Here is a 22,876-nt window from a genome sequence, read left to right as displayed (position 1 = left end):
AGTGACTGTATAATCACCGCAAAACTATATAGTGACCGTAATGAGTGTAGTATGAAGTCCAATGACCGTATTGTTACATGCGTTGACCGCTAGTGTATTTTTCTCGTTTCAAATTAAGCCATATTAACCGGAAATGACACAATATGGACTACTACTTTGATGTGTCCCGTCAACTCGCAGAACGAGGAGTAGCTTGCTTACTACGCCCTCTCCCTGCCCACGCGCGGTGGCTCACATGATGAGCAGAAGCTTGCTTACTACGTACACCTATGCCCTCTCCCTCGCCCACACGCGTGATGGCTCAAAGGACGAGGAGAGTGTTTTGACTACAGCGCCCTCTCCCTCTCCCTCACCCTCGCCCTCGTGGTCGACGTGCAACAGTTCATTCGGTGTCAGATTGCCAGAAGCATATTGTACTGACATTGTTGGACCTTCTGAAGAGGCGAAGAGCTAAGTGCAAGGTTCACAGGAGTACGAACTGTTGAACCTCCCGAAGAGCCAACCGCAAGGTTTATTGGAGTTGTCGTCCTAGTACTACAACTATAGCGAACGATCGCTACTGTATGATGCCGCCACGTCACCTATATATAGCCAAAGTTGTGCCACCTTTTTTTTCTCACAGAGCGTGCTGGAGCCCGTGCAACAGCCACACAAGTTGCACATACACATAACACATTTAATAGTAATAAATTCTAAAGGAAAAATGCCAGCATGCCACACAAGTTCATCTCCACTTCATCTGAGAAATTTGTGCACGACTACTCTACACATATTTACAGTGCTACCATTCACAATTCACATACTCCAGTTACACGTTATAGATGGGCTCCATGTCTTCCTCCAGGTTCCATTCCCAGGTGTTCTTCATAGATGGCATGATCCATAGTGGTGGGCAACGGGAATCATTGTCGCAGCTTCCTAGTCCGATTCCACATGATGGAGAATCATCCAAGCTGAAGCGGCATAAATCAGGGATAGCATGTCGTTCATCCGGCGGTGTGCACTGAAGACACAACCATGCTTCCTGAACGGCAGGCCTTCGGTGTCGTGCATGGAAGGTGGCATCTGCTTCACCATGGGGTAGTTGTCCCCAGTGAAAAGTGAGTACTCTCCAAGAGTGTTCCTCGGCACCCACATTGCATCACGGGGGTCGAACTCGGCGCCGTTCATCTGGTACATGCGACATCTCAGATCTGGATACATGGTGACGTACATGGTCAAGGTCCATGCATGATAATGTTGTGCTCAAATATGGCGGTCAGTAATATTGTGCAGCAAGTAGTACTACTCCAGTATAGAGGGAGTAAAATAACTGACTTATTATATATAGCCACTCTTGGCTACATGATGAGATAGTAAGACATGGAAAAACAAAAATGGTGAGAGCTAGCGGGTTCAAGTCTTCAAGGGCCTAGATATATGTGTCCTCCAAGGTAAAAAAAAGTACTCGTAAGTACTACAATGAAAGAGAAGGCGAGAGGGTTAAAAAATCTAATACTAAATTGTAGTACTAGTACTAGTAAACATGTCCCAGTCAAGAAAAGAAAAGAACTAACAAGTACTACTACTATAACACACAACAATGAGAAAATGGAATACCTGGGTAGATGGTGTGACGCCCCTGATTCAATCGTACACTAATCATACACGCAAACGTGTATGATCAAGATCAGGGACTCACGGGAAGATATCACAACACAACTCTAAAATATAAAATAAGTCATACAAGCATCATAATACAAGCCAGGGGCGTCGAGGGCTCGAATACAAGTGCTCGATCATAGACGAGTCAGCGGAAGCAACAATATCTGAGTACAGACATAAGTTAAACAAGTTTGCCTTAAGAAGGCTAGCACAAACTGGGATACAGATCGAAAGAGGCGCAGGCCTCCTGCCTGGGATCCTCCTAAACTACTCCTGGTCGTCGTCAACGGCCTGCACGTAGTAGTAGGCACCTCCGATGTAGTAGGAGTCATCGTCGACGGTGGCGTCTGGCTCCTGGGCTCCAGCATCTTGTTGCGACAACTAGGAAGAAAGGAAAGGGGGAAAGGCGGAGAAAAGCAACCGTGAGTACTCATCCAAAGTACTCGCAAGCAAGGATCTACACTACCTATGCATGGGTATCTGTGTAAAGGGGCAATATCGGTGGACTGAACTGCAGAATGCCAGAATAAGAGGGGGATAGCTAATCCTATCGAAGACTACGCTTCTGGCAGCCTCCATCTTCCAGCATGTAGAAGAGAGTAGATGGTATGTTCACCAAGTATCAGCGCATAGCATAATCCTACCCGGCGATCCTCTCCTCGTCGCCCTGTTGGAAAGCGATCACCGGGTTGTATCTGGCACTTGGAAGGGTGAGTTTTATTAAGTATCCGGTTCTAGTTGTCATAAGGTCAAGGTACAACTCTAAGTCGTCCTGTTACCGAAGATCACGACTATTCAAATAGATTAACTTCCCTGCAGGGGTGCACCACATTACCTGACACGCTCGATCCCCTTTGGCCGGACACACTTTCCTGGGTCATGCTCGGCCTTGGAAGATCAACACGTCGCAACCCTACCTAGGCACAACAGAGATGTCAGCATGCGGTCTAAATCCTATGGCGCAGGGGTCTGGGCCCATCGTCCATTGCACACCTGCACGTTGCGAGGGTGGCCGGAAGCAGACCTAGCCTCCCTAATACAAGAGCAGGCGTTCCAGTCCAATCCGGCGCGCGCTGCTCAGTCGCTGACGTCACGAAGGCTTCGGCTGATACCACGAGCCGGTTGCCGTGCGTATAAGGTCAACGACCCAACTCAAATCAAATACCAAGATCTCGTTAAGCGTGTTATTATGAAGTAACTGCGGACACCGACCAGGGCCAGGCCCACCTCTCTCCTAGGTGGTCTCAACCTTCTATGTCGCTCCGCCACAAAGTAACAGCCGGGGGCCTTCGGTAACCCAGGCCCACCTCTACCGGGATGGAGCCACCTGTCCTTCCAGCCCCCCACATCGGAATCACTTGCGGGTACTCTACGAGCCAACCCGACTTTAGTCACCACATGTATGATATAATATGTATGTAAGTATATACCCATGATCACCTCCCGAGTGATCACGGCCCGATAGTATAGGATGGCAGACGGACAAGAATGTAGGGCCACAGATGGAATACTAGCATCCTATACTAAGCATGTAGGATTGCAGGTAAAGGTAAAAATAGTAGTAGCAAGGACAGGCTATGCATCAGGATAGGATTAACGGAAAGCAATAACATGCTACACTACTCTAATTCAAGCAGTAGAGAGAAGAATAGGCGATATCTGGTGATCACGGGGGGGGGGGGGCTTGCCTGGAAGCTCTGGCAAGGAGGGGTCGTCAACAACGTAGTCGATCGGGGCACCAGCAGCGGCGTCAGTCTCGTAGTCTATCGGAGAGAAGAGGGGGAAGAAACAATGGACACAATGCAAACAGATGCATAACGATGCATGACAAGAAAATGAGCGTTGCTAGGTGTGCCCTAACACGGTAGTAGGTGATACCGGCGAAGGGGGAAAACATCCGGGAAAGTATCCCCAGTGTGTCGCGTTTTCGGATAGATGAACCGGAGGGGGAAAGTTGCGTGTTCGCTATGCTAGGGATGTGTGGCGGACGAACGGGCTGCGTATCCGGATTTGTCTCGTCGTTCTGAGCAACTTTCATGTACAAAGTTTTTCCATCCGAGCTACGATTTATTTTATATTAATTTTAAAAGATTTAATCATTTTTAGAATTTACTTAATTATTTTAAATCAACATTATCCAGAATAGTGTTTGCTGACGTCATCATGACGTCAGCAGTCAACAGGGCGTTGACTGGGTCAAACCGACATGTGGGTCCCGCATGTCATACTCTGTTTATAGTAATTAGGGTTTAACTAATCTAATTACTGTTTAATTAACTAACAATAGTTAATTAGGTTAATTAAACATAATTAATTAAGTTAATTAAATAATTAATTAATATTTTATTTATTATTTATCTTTTTTTAAGACTTTATATATATATATATATTTATTTAAATCGTTCTGGGGCTGGGCCCCACATGTCTGTGGCCCAGAGGGGCCATAGCGGTTTGGGTGGTAGCGGGTGCGGGCGCGCCCGACAGGGCGAACCCGGGTGAGTGGGCGACCGCCGCCGAGGCGCGGCGGGGCACCGGAGTTGGGTGCGGCAGCGGCGAGGTGCCGGCGGCCACCGCAGCGAGCGATCGCAGCCGCCGGGGAAGGGGAGCAGCGGCAGGAGGCGGGGGGAAGGCCACTGTGATACGTCTCCAACGTATCTATAATTTTTGATTGTTCCATGCTAGATTATATTCTGTTTTGGATGTTTAATGGGCTTTATTATACACTTTTATATTATTTTCGGGACTAACCTATTAACCGGAGGCCAAGCCCGAATTGCTGTTTTTTTGCCTATTTCAGTGATTCGCAGAAAAAGAATATCAAACGGAGTCCAAACGGAATGAAACCTTCGGGAACGTGATTTCCGGAACAAACGTGATCCATAGGACTTGGAGTCCACGTAAAGCAATCAACGAGGAGATCACGAGGCAGGGGGCGCGCCTACCCCCCCCAGGCGCGCCCTTCACCCTCGTGGGGCCCACGTTGCTCCACCGACGTACTTCTTCCTCCTATATATACCTACGTACCCCCAAACTATCAGATACGGAGCCAAAAACCTATTTCCACCGCCGCAACCTTCTGTACCCGTGACATCCCATCTTGGGGCCTTTTCCGGCGCTCCGCTGGGGGGCATTGATCACGGAGGGCTTCCACATCAACACCATAGCCTCTCCGATGATGTGTGAGTAGTTTACCTCAGACCTTCGGGTCCATAGTTATTAGCTAGATGGCTTCTTCTCTCTCTTTGGATCTCAATACAGAGTTCTCCTCGATCTTCTTGGAGATCCATTCGATGTAATCTTCTTTTGCGGTGTGTTTGTCAAGATCCGATGAATTGTGGGTTTATGATCAAGATTATCTATGAACAATATTTGAATCTCCTCTGAATTCTTTTATGTATGATTGGTTATCTTTGCAAGTCTCTTCGAATTATCAGTTTGGTTTGGCCTACTAGATTGATCTTTCTTGAAATGGGAGAAGTGCTTAGCTTTGGGTTCAATCTTGTGTTGCTCGATCCCAGTGACAGTAAGGGAAACGACACGTATTGTATTGTTGCCATCGAGGATAAAAAGATGGGGTTTATATCATATTGCATGAGTTTATCCCTCTACATCATGTCATCTTACTTAAAGCATTACTCTGTTCTTATGAACTTAATACTCTAGATGCATGCTGGATAGCGGTCGATGTGTGGAGTAATAGTAGTAGATGCAGAATCGTTTCGGTCTACTTGTCGCGGACGTGATGCCTATATACATGATCATACCTAGATATTCTCATAACTATGCTCAATTCTATCAATTGCTTGACAGTAATTCGTTTACCCACCGTAATACTTATGCTATCTTGAGAGAAGCCACTAGTGAAACCTATGGCCCCCGGGTCTATTTTCCATCATATTAATCTTCCAACACTTAGTTATTTCTATTGCCTTTTATTTTACTTTGCATCTTTATTTCTCTTTATCATAAAAATACCAAAAATATTATCTTATCATATCTATCAGATCTCACTCTCGTAAGTGACCGTTGAGGGATTGACAACCCCTTTATCGCGTTGGGGTTCTTATTTGTTTGTGTAGGTGTGAGGGACTCGTGCGTGATCTCCTACCGGATTGATACCTTGGTTCTAAAAAACTGAGGGAAATACTTACGCTACTTTGCTACATCACCCTTTCCTCTTCAAGGGAAAACCAACGTAGTGCTCAAGAGGTAGCAAGAAGGATTTCTGGCGCCGTTGCCGGGGAGATTCGCGCTAAGTCAAATCAAGTCAAGACATACCAAGTACCCATCACAAACTCTTATCCCTCGCGTTACATTATTTGCCATTTGCCTCTTGTTTTCCTCTCCCCCACGTCACCCTTGCCGTTTTATTCGCCCTCTCTTTTCTGTTCGCCTCTTTTTCGCTTGCTTCTTGTTTGCTCGTGTGTTGGATTGCTTGCTTGTCACGATGGCTCAAGACAATACTAAATTGTGTGACTTTACCAATACAAACAACAATGATTTTCTTAGCACTTCGATTGCTCCTCTTACCGATGCTGAATCTTGCGAAATTAATGCTGCTTTGTTGAATCTTGTCATGAAAGATCAATTCGCCGGCCTTCCTAGTGAAGATGCCGCTACCCATCTAAATAGCTTCGTTGATTTGTGTGATATGCAAAATAAGAAAGATGTGGACAATGATATTTTTAAATTGAAGCTATTTCCTTTTTCGCTTAGAGATCGTGCTAAAGTTTGGTTTTCATCTTTGCCTAAAAATAGTATTGATTCATGGAATAAGTGCAAAGATGCTTTTATCTCTAAGTATTTTCCTCCCGGTAAAATCATCTCTCTTAGAAACAATATTATGAATTTTAAGCAACTTGATCATGAACATGTTGCACAAGCTTGGGAGAGGATGAAATTAATTATGCGTAATTGCCGTACACATGGTTTGAATCTTTGGATGATTATACAAAAATTTTATGGCGGATTGAATTTTGCTTCTAGAAATCTTCTAGATTCAGCCGCGGGAGGCACTTTTATGGAAATCACTTTAGGAGAAGCTACTAAACTCCTAGATAATATTATGGTTAATTATTCTCAATGGCACACCGAAAGATCTACTAATAAAAAAGTGCATGCGGTAGAAGAAATTAATGTTTTGAGTGGAAAGATGGATGAAATTATGAAATTATTTGCTACTAAAAGTGTTTCTTCTGATCCTAATGATATGCCTTTGTCTACTTTGATTGAGAATAATAACGGATCTATGGATGTGAATTTTGTTGGTAGGAATAATTTTGGTAACAACGCGTATAAAGGAAACTTTAATCCTAGGCCGCACCCTAGTAATTCCTCTAATAATTATGGTAATTCATACAACAATTCTTATGGAAATTTTAATAAGATTCCCTCTGAATTTGAGACTAGTGTTAAGGAGTTTATGAATTCGCAAAAGAATTTCAATGCTTTGCTTGAAGAAAAATTGCTTAAGATTGATGAATTGGCTAGGAACGTTGATAGAATTTCTCTTGATGTTGATTCTTTGAAACTTAGATCTATTCCACCTAAGCATGATATCAATGAGTCTCTCAAAGCCATGAGAATTTCCATTGATGAGTGCAAAGAAAGAACCGCTAGGATGCGTGCTAAGAAAGATTGCTTTGTGAAAACGTGTTCTTCTAATTTTTATGAGAATAAAGATGAAGATCTAAAAGTTATTGATGTGTCCCGTATTAAATCTTTGTTTTACAATATGAATCTTGATAATGATGGGACTGAATATGAGCCACCTTTACCTAGAAGGCGTTCCAAAAATTCGGAGTCTTTAGATCTTGATGCAAAAGGTGGTAAAAGTGGGATTGAAGAAGTCAAAACTTTAGATATTAATGAACCCACTATTTTGGATTTCAAGGAATTTAATTATGATAATTGCTCTTTGATAGATTGTATTTCCTTGTTGCAATCCATGCTAAATTCTCCTCATGCTTTTAGCCAAAATAAAGCTTTTACCAAACATATCGTTGATGCTTTGATGCAATCTTATGAAGAAAAACTTGAGTTGGAAGTTTCTATCCCTAGAAAACTTTATGATGAGTGGGAACCTACTATTAAAATTAAAATTAAAGATCATGAATGCTATGCTTTGTGTGATTTGGGTGCTAGTGTTTCCACAGTTCCAAAAACTTTGTGTGATTTGCTAGGTTTCCGTGAATTTGATGATTGTTCTTTAAACTTGCACCTTGCGGATTCCACTATTAAGAAACCTATGGAAATAATTAATGATTTTCTTATTGTTGCAAATAGGAACTATGTGCCCGTAGATTTCATTGTTCTTGATATAGATTGCAATCCTTCATGTCCTATTATTCTTGGTAGACCTTTCCTTATAACGATTGGTGCAATTATTGATATGAAGGAAGCGAATATTAGATTCCAATTTCCGTTAAGGAAAGGTATGCAACACTTCCCTAGAAAGAAAATGAAATTACCTTATGAATCTATTATAAGAGCTACTTATGGATTGCCTACCAAAGATGGCAATACCTAGATCTATCCTTGCTTTTATGCCTAGCTAAGGGCGTTAAACGATAGCGTTTGTTGGGAAGCAACCCAATTTTATTTTTGTTTTGTGCTTTTTTGCTTCTGTTTAGGAATAAATATTTGATCTAGCCTCTGGTTAGATTTGTTTTTATTAGTTTTTGTGCCAAGTTAAACCTATAGGATCTTCTTGGATGATAGTTATTTGATCTTGCTGAAAATTCCAGAACTTTCTGTTCACGAAAACAATTGTTAAAAATCACCAGAACGTGATAAAATACTGATTCCAATTGCAGAAGATCAATAAACAAATTGTATAGGTCTTCCTATTTTGGTAGATTTTTTTGAGTTCCAGAAGTTTGCGTTAGTTACAGATTACTACAGACTGTTCTGTTTTTGATAGATTCTATTTTTCGTGTGTTGTTTGCTTATTTTGATGAATCTATGGCTAGTAAAATAGTTTATAAACCATAGAGAAGTTGGAATACAGTAGGTTTAACACTAATATAAATAAAGAATGAGTTCATTACAGTACCTTGAAGTGGTGTTTTGCTTTCTTTCGCTAACGGAGCTCACGAGATTTTCTGCTAAGTTTTGTGTTGTGAAGTTTTCAAGTTTTGGGTAAAAGATTTGATGGATTATGGAACAAGGAGTGGCAAGATCCTAAGCTTTGGGATGCCCATAGCACCCCAAGATAATCTAAGGACACCAAAAAGCCAAAGCTTGGGGATGCCCCGGAAGGCATCCCCTCTTTCGTCTTCGTCCATCGGTAACTTTACTTGGAGCTATATTTTTATTCACCACATGATATGTGTTTTGCTTGGAGTGTCTTGTATGATTTGAGTCTTTGCTTTGTAGTTTACCACAATCATCCTTGCTGTACACACCTTTTTAGAGAGATACACATGATTCGGAATTTATTAGAATACTCTATGTGCTTCACTTATATCTTTTGAGCTATATAGTTTTTGCTCTAGTGCTTCACTTATATCTTTTAGAGCACGGTGGTGGATTTGTTTTATAGAAACTATTGTTCTCTCATGCTTCACTTATATTATTTTGAGAGTCCTACAAAACAGCATGGTAATTTGCTTTAATTATGATAGGCATCCAAGATTAGTAAAAAAAATCTTATGAGTGAGTTGAATACTATGAGAAGTTTGATGCTTGATAATTGTTTTGAGATATGAAGATAGTGATATTATAGTCATGCTAGTTGAGTAGTTGTGGATTTGAGGAATACTTGTGTTAAAGTTTGCGATTCCCGAAGCATGCACGTATGGTGAACCGTTATGTGATGAAGTCGCAGCATGATTTATTTATTGATTGTCTTCCTTATGAGTGGCGGTCGGGGACGAGCGATGGTCTTTTCCTACCAATCTGTCCCCATAGGAGCATGCGCGTAATACTTTGCTTTGATAACTTGTAGAGTTTTGCAATAAGTATATGAGTTCTTTATGACTAATGATGAGTCCATGGATTATACACACTTTTCATCTTTCCACCATTGCTAGCCTCTCTAATACCGTGCACTTTTCGCCGATATCATACACCCACCATATACCTTCCTCAAAACAGCCACCATACCTACCTATCATGGAATTTCCATAGCCATTCCGAGATATATTGCCATGCAACTTACCACCATTCCGTTTACTGTGACACGCTCCACCATTGTCATATTGCTTTGCATGATCATGTAGTTGACATTGTATTTGTGGCAAAGCCACCGTTCATAATTCTTTCATACATGTCACTCTTGATTCATTGCATATCCCGGTACACCGCCGGAGGCATTCACATAGAGTTATATTTTGTTCTAACTATTGAGTTGTAATTCTTGAGTTGTAAGTAAATAAAAGTGTGATGATCATCATTATTAGAGCATTGTCGCAAGTGAGGAAAGGATGATGGAGACTATGATTCCCCCACAAGTCGGGATGAGACTCCGGACAAAAAAGAAAAAAAGAAAAAAAGAGGCCATAATAAAAGAGGAGAAAAGGCTCAAATAAAAAAATTGAATGAGAGAAAAAGAGAGAAGGGACAATGTTACTATCCTTTTACCACACCTGTGCTTCAAAAGTAGCACCATGATCTTCATGATAGAGAGTCTCCTATGATATCACTTTCATATACTAGTGGGAATTTTTCATTATAGAACTTGGCTTATATATTCCAATGATGGGATTCCTCAAAATGCCCTAGGTCTTCGTGAGCAAGCGAGTTGGATGCACACCCACTTAGTTTCTTTTGTTGAGCTTTCATATACTTATAGCTCTAGTGCATCCGTTCTATGGCAACCCCTACTCACTCACATTGATATCTATTGATGGGCATCTCCATAGCCCGTTGATACGCCTAGTTGATGTGAGACTATCTTCTCCTTTCTTGTCTTCTCGACAACCACCATTCTATTCCACATATAGTGCTATGTCCATGGCTCACGCTCATGCATTGCGTGAAGATTGAAAAAGTTTGAGAACACCAAAAGTATGAAACAATTGCTTGGCTTGTCATCGGGGTTGTGCATGATTTAAATACTTTGTGTGGTGAAGATTGAGCATAGCCAGACTATATGATTTTGTAGGGATAACTTGCTTTGGCCATGTTATTTTGAGAAGACATAATTGCTTAGTTAGTATGCTTGAAGTATTATTATTTTTATGTCAATATTAAACTTTTATCTTGAATCTTTCGGATCTGAATATTCATACCACAAATTAAGAGAATTACATTGAAAATTATGCTAAGTAGCATTCCATATCAAAAATTCTGTTTTTATCATTTACCTACTCGAGGACGAGCAGGAATTAAGCTTGGGGATGCTTGATACGTCTCCAACGTATCTATAATTTTTTATTGTTCCATGCTATATTATATTCTGTTTTGGATGTTTAATGGGATTTATTATACACTTTTATATTATTCTTGGGACAAACCTATTAACCGGAGGCCCAGCCCGAATTGCTGTTTTTTTGCCTATTTCAGTGTTTCACAGAAAAAGAATATCAAACGGAGTCCAAATGGAATGAAACCTTCGGGAACGTGATTTTCGGAACAAACGTGATCCAGAGGACTTAGAGTCCACGTAAAGCGATCAACGAGGAGAGGACGAGGCAGGGGGCACGCCTACCCCCTAGGCGCGCCCTCCACCCTCGTGGGGCCCACGTTGCTCCACCGACGTACTTCTTCCTCCTATATATACCTACGTACCCCCAAACTATCATATACGGAGCCAAAAACCTATTTCCACCGCCGCAACCATCTGTACCCGTGAGATCCCATCTTGGGGCCTTTTCCGGTGCTCCGCCGGAGGGGGCATTGATCACGGAGGGCTTTTACATCAACACCATAGCCTCTCCGATGATGTGTGAGTAGTTTACCTCAGACCTTCGGGTCCACAGTTATTAGCTAGATGGCTTCTTCTCTCTCTTTGGATCTCAATACAAAGTTCTCCTCGATCTTCTTGGAGACTATTTGATGTAATCTTCTTTTGCGGTGTGTTTTTCGAGATCCGATGAATTGTGGGTTTATGATCAAGATTATCTATGAACAATATTTGAATCTTCTGAATTCTTTTATGTATGATTGGTTATCTTTGCAAGTCTCTTGGAATTATCAGTTTGGTTTGGCCTACTAGATTGATCTTTCTTGCAATGGGATAAGTGCTTAGCTTTGGGTTCAATCTTGCGGTGCTCGATCCCAGTGACAGTAAGGGAAACGACACGTATTGTATTGTTGCCATCGAGGATAAAAAGATGGGGTTTATATCATATTGCATGAGTTTATCCCACCACATCATGTCATCTTACTTAAAGCATTACTCTGTTCTTATGAACTTAATACTCTAGATGCATGCTGGATAGCGATCGATGTGTGGAGTAATAGTAGTAGATGCAGAATTGTTTCGGTCTACTTGTCGCGGACGTGATGCCTATATACATGATCATACCTAGATATTCTCATAACTATGCTCAATTCTATCAATTGCTTGACAGTAATTTGTTTACCCACCGTAATACTTATGCTATATTGAGAGAAGCCACTAGTGAAACCTATGGCCCCCGGGTCTATTTTCCATCATATTAATCTTCCAAGACTTAGTTATTTCTATTGCCTTTTATTTTACTTTGCATCTTTATTTCTCTTTATCATAAAAATACCAAAAATATTATCTTATCATATCTATCAGATCTCACTCTCGTAAGTGACCGTTGAGGGATTGACAACCCCTTTATCGCGTTGGTTGCGAGGTTCTTATTTGTTTGTGTAGGTGTGAGGGACTCGTGCGTGATCTCCTACTGGATTGATACCTTGGTTCTCAAAAACTGAGGGAAATACTTATGCTACTTTGCTGCAACACCCTTTCCTCTTCAAGGGAAAACCAACGCAGTGCTCAAGAGGTAGCACATTGCAGGCCGACGCGGCAGCGGGGGCGGAGGCAGGCGGCCGCAGGGCGCAGCAACAGGTGCGGCGACCGGAGCAGCGCCGGGCAGAGGGCCCGGCCGGCAGCGGCGCTGGGCACGGTCGAGCAGCGCGGGGCGGTCAGGAGGCGAGCGGGAGCGCGTGCATGCGGGGAAGGAGGCCGCGGGCGGCGCAGCCGCGCTAGGCGTGCGGCGCGGACAGGATAGGGCTGCGGTGATGCGGACGCAGAAGCCAGACGGCGCCAGCAGCGCGGTGACCACGGGCGAGGGGCGACGGCGTGTGAGCACGTGCACGTATGTGCGCACGGGGATAGGGGAGAGGAGGAGAGGGGGGCCTCACGGGGGATCACAGGGAACGGGGCAGTGGGGCTTGGGGAGGAGGACGGAGACGACGACGTTGACGGCGAGGCAGTCCGGCGTAGGCGAGCGGCGAGGAGCGGGGCGTCGGGGGCGTCGGCTGCCCCGACCGGATCCACACGGGGCGGAGGGTTGAGGAGGCGGGCACCGGCGATGGCTGGGTAGCGCCATGTGGTGTCGGCAAGGTGGCGGTGGGGTCTGCGCGGCGACGGGCGACGCGGTCGGCCCTGATCCAGATTGGATCGGGAGGAGGAGCGAGGGGAGAGGAGTCAACGGCGACGCCGATCCGGTGCGGTGGCGTCGACGGGGGTGGGGGCGTGGTCGCCCCGATCCCGATCTGGATCGGGGGAGTGGGGGGGGGAGAGCGAGTGGGGGGTGCAAGGTGGTAGTGGGTTAGGGTTTCCCCTGGTGGGGATATGGAGGGGGGTGGGTCGGCCGGCTGGGCCAGGTGGGCCGGCCTGGCCGGTGAACTGGGCCGCCTGGTCTAGTGGGGGGGTTGCTTTTTTTTGTTAGCTTTGTTTTCTGTTTTTGTATTTTCTTTTCTTTTATTTATTTATTTTCCTTTTCTGTTTTATTTAATTTAGGCCATTTAAGTATTTTATAAAATTGTGCCTTCTACACCATAATTACCTATGCCATGTTTGGCACTGTCCGAACATTTTTGTTTCAACTTTTGAAAACTTTGGGTGTTTGTCACTAATTCATTTTTGAATTTGAAATGTTTTGAACTAACACGTGATTAGCAACAGTAACGGAGGTGACGTGGCATCATTAACATGGGATTACTGTAGCCTAATTATCCGGGCGTCACAGATGGTGACGGTCCGATCGTGGTAGATCGTTTAACCATATTGCACATTAGTGGTACCATGGGTAACGACTGCTAAGATAGTTGATCCCAATCTTCCAAAGTCAGCTACAAGGTTCCAGGTTAGACCGAATCGCGGATGCAAATGCACATCCAGGATCGGCGATATCATTTTGATCGGGAGATGACCGGTCCCTAAAAAATAATGGAGTACCATTAGGGATGCAAATGATGGTTTGTAAATTCCGTTTGTAATCTCCTGTACCATAGGATGGCAACAAGATGAAAAAAGTGCCTTGGCTTGTCACCACGAAGATGCGGCCTACATGGCCCACGACGTCTTCGAACATGTACGGGTATGTGATGTGTACTACGCAACTTTATCCTAGAAGACGTTGTTGGGCCTCCAAGTGCAGAGTTTTGTAGGACAGTAGCAAATTTCCCTCAAGTGGATGAACTAGGGTTTATCAATCCGTGGGAGGCATAGGATGAAGATGGTCTCTCTCAAACAACCCTGCAACCAAATAACAAAGAGTCTCTTGTGTCCCCAACACACCCAATACATTGGTAAATTGTATAGGTGCACTAGTTCAGCGAAGAGATGGTGATACAAGTGCAATATGGATGGTAGATAAAGGTTTTTGTAATCTGAAAATATAAAAACAACAAGGTAGCAAGTGGTAAAAGTGAGCGTAAATGGTATTGCAATGCTTCGAAACAAAGCCCAGGTTTCATACTTTCACTAGTGCAAGTTCTCTCAACAATGATAACATAATTAGATCATATAACAATCCCTCAACATGCAACAAAGAGTCACTCCAAAGTCACTAATAGCGGAGAACAAACGAAGAGATTATTGTAGGGTACGAAACCACCTCAAAGTTATTCATTCTGATCGTTGGGCTATTCCTATAAGTGTCACAAACAATCCTAGAGTTCGTACTAAAATAACACCTTAAGATCACATCAACCAAAACCCTAATGTCACCTAGATACTCCAATGTCACCACAAGTATCCGCGGGTTTGGTTATACGATATGCATCACACAATCTCAGATTCATCTATTCAAACCAACACAAAGAACTTCAAAGAGTGCCCAAAAGTTTCTACCGGAGAGTCAAGACGAAAACGTGTGCCAAACCCTATGCATAAGTTCACAACGTCACAGAACCCGCAAGTTGATCGCCAAAACATACATCAAGTGGATCACATGAATATCCCATTGTCACCAAAGATAAGCACATGCAAGACATACATCAAGTGTTCTCAAATCCTTAAAGACTCAATCCGATAAGATAACTTCAAAGGGAAAACTCAATCCATTACAAGAAGGTAGAGGGGGAGAAACATCATAAGATCAAACTATAATAGCAAAGCTCGCGGTACATCAAGATCGTGCCAAATCAAGAACACGAGAGAGAGAGAGAGATCAAACAAATAGCTACTGGTACATACCCTCAGCCCCGAGGGTGAACTACTCCCTCCTCATCATGGAGACCGCCGAGATGATGAAGATGGCCACCGGTGATGGTTTCCCCCTCTGGCAGGGTGCCGAAACGGGCTCCCGATTGGTTTTTCATGGCTACAGAGGCTTTCGGCGGCGGAACTCCTGATCTAGGTTCTGTTCTGGAGGTTTTGGGATTTATAGGAAGTGTTGTCGTTCGGGACAAGTCAAGGGGTCCCACGAGGCGACGACAAGGACGGGGGGGGGGGGGGGTGCCCTAGGGGGTGCCCTCCACCCTTGTGGTGGCCTCGGGACTCTTCTCCGATATCTTTTCGTTCCAGTATTTTTTATATTTTTCAAAAATATTCTCCGTAAATTTTCAGCTCATTTGGACTCCGTTTGATATTCCTTTTCTACAAAACTCAAAAACAAGGAAAAACAGAAACTGGCACTAGGCTCTAGGTTAATAGGTTAGTCCCAAAAATAATATAAAATAGCATATTAATGCATATAAAACATCCAAGATAGATAATATAATAGCATGGAAAAATCAAAAATTATAGATACGTTGGAGACGTATCAAGCATCCCCAAGCTTAATTCCTGCTCGTCCTCGAGTAGGTAAATGATAAAAATAGAATTTTTGATGTGGAATGCTACCAAACATATTCATCAATGTAATCTTCTCTATTGTGGCAAGAATATTCAGATCCATAAGATTCAAAACAAAAGTTTAATATTGACATAAAAATAATAATACTTCAAGCATACTAAAAGGCAATTATGTCTTCTCAAAATAGCATGGCCAAAGAAAGCTTATCCCTACAAAATCATATAGTCTGGCTATGCTCCATCTTCATCACACAAATAGTCTAATCATGCACAACCCCGATGATAAGCCAAGCAATTGTTTCATACTTTTGATGTTCTCAAACTTTTTCAACTTTCACGCAATACATTAGCGTGAGCCATGGACATAGCACTATAGGTGGAATTGACGGTGGTTGTGGAGAAGACAAAAAGGAGATAGTCTCACATCAACTAGGCGTATGAACAGGCTATGGAGATGCCCATTAATAGATATCAATGTGGGTGAGTAGGGATTGCCATGCAACGGATGCACTAGAGCTATAAGTTTATAAAAGCTCAAAAGAAACTAAGTGGGTGTGCATCCAACTTGCTTGCTCACGAAGACCTAGGGCAATTTGAGGAACCCCATCATTGGAATATACAAGCCAAGTTATATAATGAAAAATTCCCACTAGTATATGAAAGTGACAATATAGGAGACTCTCTATCATGAAGATCATGGTGCTACTTTGAAGCACAAGTGTGGTAAAAGGATAGTAGCATTGCTCCTTCTCTCTGTTCTCTCATTTTTTTGATTTTTTTATCGTCCGGAGTCTCATCCTGACTTGTGGGGGAATCATAGTCTCCAACATCCTTTCCTCACATGGGACAATGCTCTAATAATGAAGATCATCACACTTTTATTTACTTACAACTCAAGAATTACGAGTCGATACTTAGAACAAAATATGACTCTATATGAATGCCTCCGGCGGTGTACCGGGATGTGTAATGAATCAAGAGTGACATGTATGAAATAATTATGAAAGGTGGCTTTGCCACAAATACGATGTCAACTACATGATCATGCAAAGCAATATGACAACGATGGAGCGTGTCATAATAAACGGAATGGTGGAAGGTTGCATGGAAATATATCTCGGAATTGATATGGAAATGCCATAATAGGTAGGTATGATGGCTGTTTTGAGGAAGGTATATGGTGGGTTTATGGTACCAGCAGAAGTTGCATGGCACTAGAGAGGCTAGCAATGGTGGAAGGTTGAGAGTGCGTATAATCCGTGGACTCAACATAAGTCATAAAGAACTTACATACTTATTGCAAAAATCTATTAGTCATCAAAACAAAGTACTACGCGCATGCTCCTAGGGGGATATATTGGTAGGAAAAGACCATCGCACGTCCCCGACCGCCACTCATAAGGAAGACAATCAATAAATAAAGCATGCTCCGACTTCATCACATAACGGTTCACCATACGTGCATGCCACGGGAATCATAAACTTTAACACAAGTATTTCTCAAATTCACAATTACTTACTAGCATGACTCTAATATCACCATCTTTATATCTCAAAACACTCATAAGGAATCAAACTTCCCATATTATTCAATGCACTTTATATGAAAGTTTTTATTATATCCCTCTTGGATGCCCATCATATTAGGACTAAATTTATAACCAAAGAAAACTACCGTGCTGTTTAAAGACTCTCAAAATAATATAAGTGAAGCATGAGAGTTCATCAATTTCTTCAAAATAAAACTACCGTCATGCTCTAAAAAGATATAATTGAAGCACTAGAGCAAATGACAAACTACTCCAAAAGTTATAAGTGAAGATCAATGAGTAGTAGAATAATTATGTAACTATGTGAAGACTCTCTAACATTTAAGAATTTAAGATCTTGGGGTATTATTCAAACAGCAAGCAAAACAAAATAAAATAAAATGACACTCCAAGCAAAATCCGGGGCATCCTCAAGCTTACATGCTTGGTTGTCCTTGAATATTAACTTGGGGTGCTGTAACAGCCCCAAAATTACGTTATCAATTTTTGTGCTGTTATTCTCTCCTGGCACTCATTTTCAAAATTTTCTCCTGAGTTTGCTGGATGACCCTGAGATTTTTTTTTCATTTCCAACCTTTCATAATCCTGCTCATGTCTTTTTCAGTGGGCAAGACCTCATTTGCATCAGCTCAATTCCTCTTGAACCCTAATTCCAAATTTTTGGAATTTGGATATGTCCTTTGTGCTTACAAAGGAGCCATCATTTTCCTTGATTTGTTGATCCTCCCAATTGTTCCCAGAGACCATTCTACCTTTCTGAAACTTGGATATGCAAAAATATTGCCAAGTCCCATGCAATATATTTGAATTGTGATTTATTCCTTTTCTTGCCTTTCTGAGGAATAAAATCCAAAGGCATAGCTAGCCATCTCCTAAATTCATGAGAGTTGGTGGATTTGATGCTTATGCCTAATCCAAGCTCTGGCAAGTATATTGGCCATAATTAAATAAGGAAAATTGCCTTTTCCTATTTAATGCCAATATTGCATTTCTGCCAATTTCCAAAGGAACTACTATTCTTATAGCAGAGAAAATTCCCACATAAATTGTGGAGCTTGTCCTTGATATATAATCACTAGTTCCATCCTAATATCATGATTCTACAGTTCAAAATTTGGCACATGATCCAATGCAAGTTTCTGCCTTCTTTGAAATTTTGCAAAGGAACTGCTTTATTGCTAAGTCCAATTGAGCTGAAATTTGGCAGGATGTTTAACATTGTTAAATAACCCATGGATACCAAAGATGAGCTCAATCCATTCACCCTAGATCCCTGTGCAATTTTTTCAAAGTTTCTGACCAGAACACAAGTTTGTGAAGGAAGTACCTTCATAGTGTTTCCAAATGGGATGAAACTTTTCCATCCTCTCAAGTATCTCAAATAATTATCCTCCACCCAAATTCAGTTCATTTCATTGAACTATGTGAGCAAAGGAGCAATTCTTGGTTTCTGTCCAATTTTTCAGTTTGTGAAGGAAGTGCATTTTATCTTGCTCCATTATGGCTAAAAATATTCCCAGGGCTTCGCATATCCATATAACCTATCTACACAAGAGTTTGGCTCATTTCATCTAGCGAATTGCCCTGAGGATTTTTCTGAAGTTTTTGGACAGAAATGATAGCTGTGAAGGAAGTACCATTTTGGTAAGTCCATTTGGTATGGAATTTTTACATCATCATTGTATGTCCAAATCATCAAGATTTGCCAAGTTTTAGCTCAATCCATAACTCCTAGTTAGTGCTTCATCATGATTCAGTTTCTGGGTCAGATTTGGTAGTTGTACATCAACTATGGTAAATAGTTGTCCAAATTACCTCAAAAATCCCAGGACCGTAGTCCTTTCTACCCTAAGCCTCCCAGACAACCATTTTACCATTTAACCTCTCTGGTTTTATCTCTAGAATGTTGCCAAGATTGCAGCAGTAAATTTGTGGAGCTTGGTTTACTCAGCTAGATTTGTCTCTGCCCATTTCTTTACCATAGTAACACTCCACTCTGGAAGGACTACGCGGTAGACATGAACTTACATCAGTAAAAATCCCAGAGCGCGCCATGCCAGTGGTGACTACGAGGGCAGCCAGCCAAAACGGTGGTCTAGCCACTGTTGTCGTCGGCAGCGCTGCTCCGACCGTCTCTGGCCTCGCCATTAATGCCCAACAGTTCCCCCTCGCCGTCCTCTTCCCTCTGGACCTCTGGCCCCCTTAGTTTTCTTCTCCGGCGAGCCGTGCCAACAACCGGAATAGTGCGCTCCTGTGCATCATCGCCATCCTCCCTGGTGTCCTCTTCCTCCGTTCGTCCGCGAGCGCTGCTCGATTCCGTGAGTCTCTGGCGCTCGTCCTCACCCTCCTCGCCGCCTTCCCGTGCGCCCCCGTGACTGCTGCGGCCGGCAGAGCCGTGGCCGGACTCGCTCGGCGGTGACAGGCTCGGTGCTTCCCGCCTCGGCTATATATAGCCCGTCCGCAACCCTCCCCGAGCAAGCCAGCTCTCTCAAACCCCTCCCCCTCCCTCCAGAGCACTCCAGTGCCCGAGCCCGACCGAATCCCTCGCCGGAGCGCTCGGATTCCGGCGAGCCCGCCACTCTGCTCCGCCGCCCTATACCACACCCGAGCTTCCCCGAGCCCCGTGCGCATCATGGATGGATGCGCCACATCCCGACGACCCTCCCTAGCTCGTCGCCCTTCCGTTTCCTCCACCGGAGCCCCATGTCCACCGGAGGCCGAAGCCCCTCTCCGCTGCGGGCCGGGTGGCTCCCTCTCCAGTGCTCGTCGCCGGCAATGGAGACTACCCCGGGGTGCGCCTCCTCCTCCTGAACCCGTGGGTAGGCCGCCCGTCGCCTGCCGTGGCCGGACGCGCCGGCAAGCGCCGTCGGGGCTGGCGCCTCCCTCGGCCTCGCTCGATCCAGAGCGGGAGGAGGAAGAAGACAGCCAGGCGGGCCCCACCCCCTCGCGGGTCCCCCTCGTCAGTGACCCCGGGTTGACCCCGCTTCGCCACGTCAGTTAAGTGGCGGCGGCTCGGGCCGTTTTCCGTTTTCGGAACCCCGAAGGCGTATTCCGGTGTGTACGCTTTCCCTAAGCCGAAGGCGTATTCCTCCTCTTCTTCGGGCCAGAATGCGATTTCCTCTCTGGAAAGCGTATTTCTGAGAAAGATGCGATCTGTTTTTCTGTCAAGGGCCAGTTTGTAAGGATTTTCTTTACAGATAGGTCCCTGGTAGTTAAACAGTCATATCTTTTTACCCGTAGCTCCGAATCAGGTGATTCCAAAGCCCACGTCTTTGTTTCGTCGAGCCCGTTTCGTTGATGTCATTTTCATAATATTTTCACACAGTGAAAATGACCTTTTTGCCCTTGCCCGTAAACAGCCCCCTCCGAGAAGGAACTGTTTCCGGCAAATCTTTTCGCGATCATTTCGCACTTCTTCCCGGAGTATTTGTCGACCCCCAGGCAAGCCAACCTCTTATCATGAGCCCCGAACTTGCATGTTGACTTTGCTTGCACCTTGTGTGTGTGTAGTTGCAGTTGTTTCATATCGTTTTCATCTGCAGTTATTCCTTTATGCCTATCATGCATGCTTGCGTTTTCATGATATCTTTTGCCATGCTAATTAAAATGTTGTTATTGATAATGCCATGTCACTACTCTACTTTATTTGCATGTCATCATTATACAATGTTATGAGGATTGTAATGCACCGTTGATATGCTATTACTTGGTATTGTCATGTTCTTTATGCTATAGCTGTGCACTTGAGTAGTTCAATATTTTGTTCATGCAATCGTATGATGCATGCTCATTGTTGCATTCATGTTCAGGATGACGGAGAAGGAATTAAAATGACTTAATAATAACAAACCTCCTCCGTCATCGATGGGATTGAGTCATAGTGCCACCAAATCGAACTTTTTCAGTGCAGCCACATTTGCCTTTGTGGGAAGGCCTTAATGCGAGCTATTGTCGTGCCTCTCGCCGGTGCCTCCCACTAGGGAAGGTTATGGGCATGCTTACCCTGTGACACCCAAAATTTCATTTGGATTTTTCAAAATTTTTACTTGACTTGAGGGAGGTGATTTAAAAATTTTCTTCAAAAGAACCCTCCCTTTCAAAATATTTTTTTTGGCAAGAGTTTTATTTGGATTCACCCAAGACTTGTTTTTGGTCTTGGAGGTTCTTGCTTTTTATTTTGGACTCAAGCCAAAATGCTTTTCACTTGGGAAAAATGTCTTTTGAAAATGTCTTTGAAAATGCCCTAATGATCTTTTCCCACTTTCAACAAATCTCTCTTGCCATGACCTTAGTACAAATCCACTCTCATAAACCTTCCTCATCTTTGGATCATGTTTTACTTCAACTCCAGCAAGTTGAACCTCTCCATATAAATTTTCCCATTTATTTCTTATCAATAACAATTTCTGCCATATATCTTGATCCTTGGAGATTTACAAAGGAACTACTCCTTCTGCTTTGATTTTTGCCCCCAAACCTTTTTCCCTTCCTAGTCCTTTGAACCCTCAACCAAGATCCATGAAGATCCACTGGTCTCCAGTTCAAATTTTTCAAACTATACTTACTGCAAGTTTGGACCAGATTTGCCAAATTTGATGAAATTCATTCCAATCCTTCTCCAAAAATTCTGAGTAAAATCAGGCAGCCTCTGGGTGCATTGAGTGGTCACCTCACCAAGCCCCAGCTCCAGGAAAATTTTTCTTCATACCTAATCATTTCATCGAACACCTTCAGAGCACTGTCAATATCAGGTTCAGTCAAATTCAGTTAACAGTGTTTGAACCACTGTCGTTTCTTCAGTGTCTGTTGTCGATCACACCAGTGCCCCGGCGTCGCCGTGTTTCCTGTCTCCTCCCCCTTGTCCTCTGCACCCCACGAGCACCTGGAAGCTTGCGGACGTCGGCGACGAGTAGCAGAAGGTGCGCCGCCCCGTGACCGACGCCAGCGGCGGCTTTGCGGCCGTCAGAAGAGTGGCGCAGCGCAGACGGCGCCGTCCGGCGCCGCCCAATCCACCGGAGGTCGCCGCGTGGTCTTCCACTCCCCAGTGCGCGCTGCCACCCTCGTCGTGAACCGCTAGGCGCGGAGTGTGCTCTCTGCCGCCGTCGTGCCAGTACGGCGACCCCGACGAGGACCGGCGCCATTACGCCATGCCCGACCAAGTTTAGCAGTGAAACGGGACTAGTAACTCCCACTGATGCTGCCTGGCCACCTAATACCCCTGCCAATCCACTGCCTCGCCGTAATTGCTCGCCGGAGATTCTCCGTTCACGGCCACCCCCTCGAGCCGCCTATAAATAGAGGCCCCGAGCTCCAGCTAGTACCCACACCACCTCTACACTCCACCAAGACCCCGCCTAGCCACTGGAAGAGCCTCGAGGGAGTCTCCTTCCTCAACTTCGGCCGCCGCGACCCGCCACGGGATCCAGCTCGATTCACTCCCGTGCGTGCACCTCTACCTCCCATCTCTTGCCAGAAGCTCTCTAGTGCATCCCTCCTTCTGACCCGCGCTTCAATTCGA

This window comes from Aegilops tauschii, chromosome 1, assembly GCF_002575655.3.
Source record: "Aegilops tauschii subsp. strangulata cultivar AL8/78 chromosome 1, Aet v6.0, whole genome shotgun sequence".
NCBI classification, from domain to species: domain Eukaryota; kingdom Viridiplantae; phylum Streptophyta; class Magnoliopsida; order Poales; family Poaceae; genus Aegilops; species Aegilops tauschii.
The sequence above is the reverse complement of the archived record's forward strand: the minus strand, read 5'-3'. Positions refer to the sequence as shown.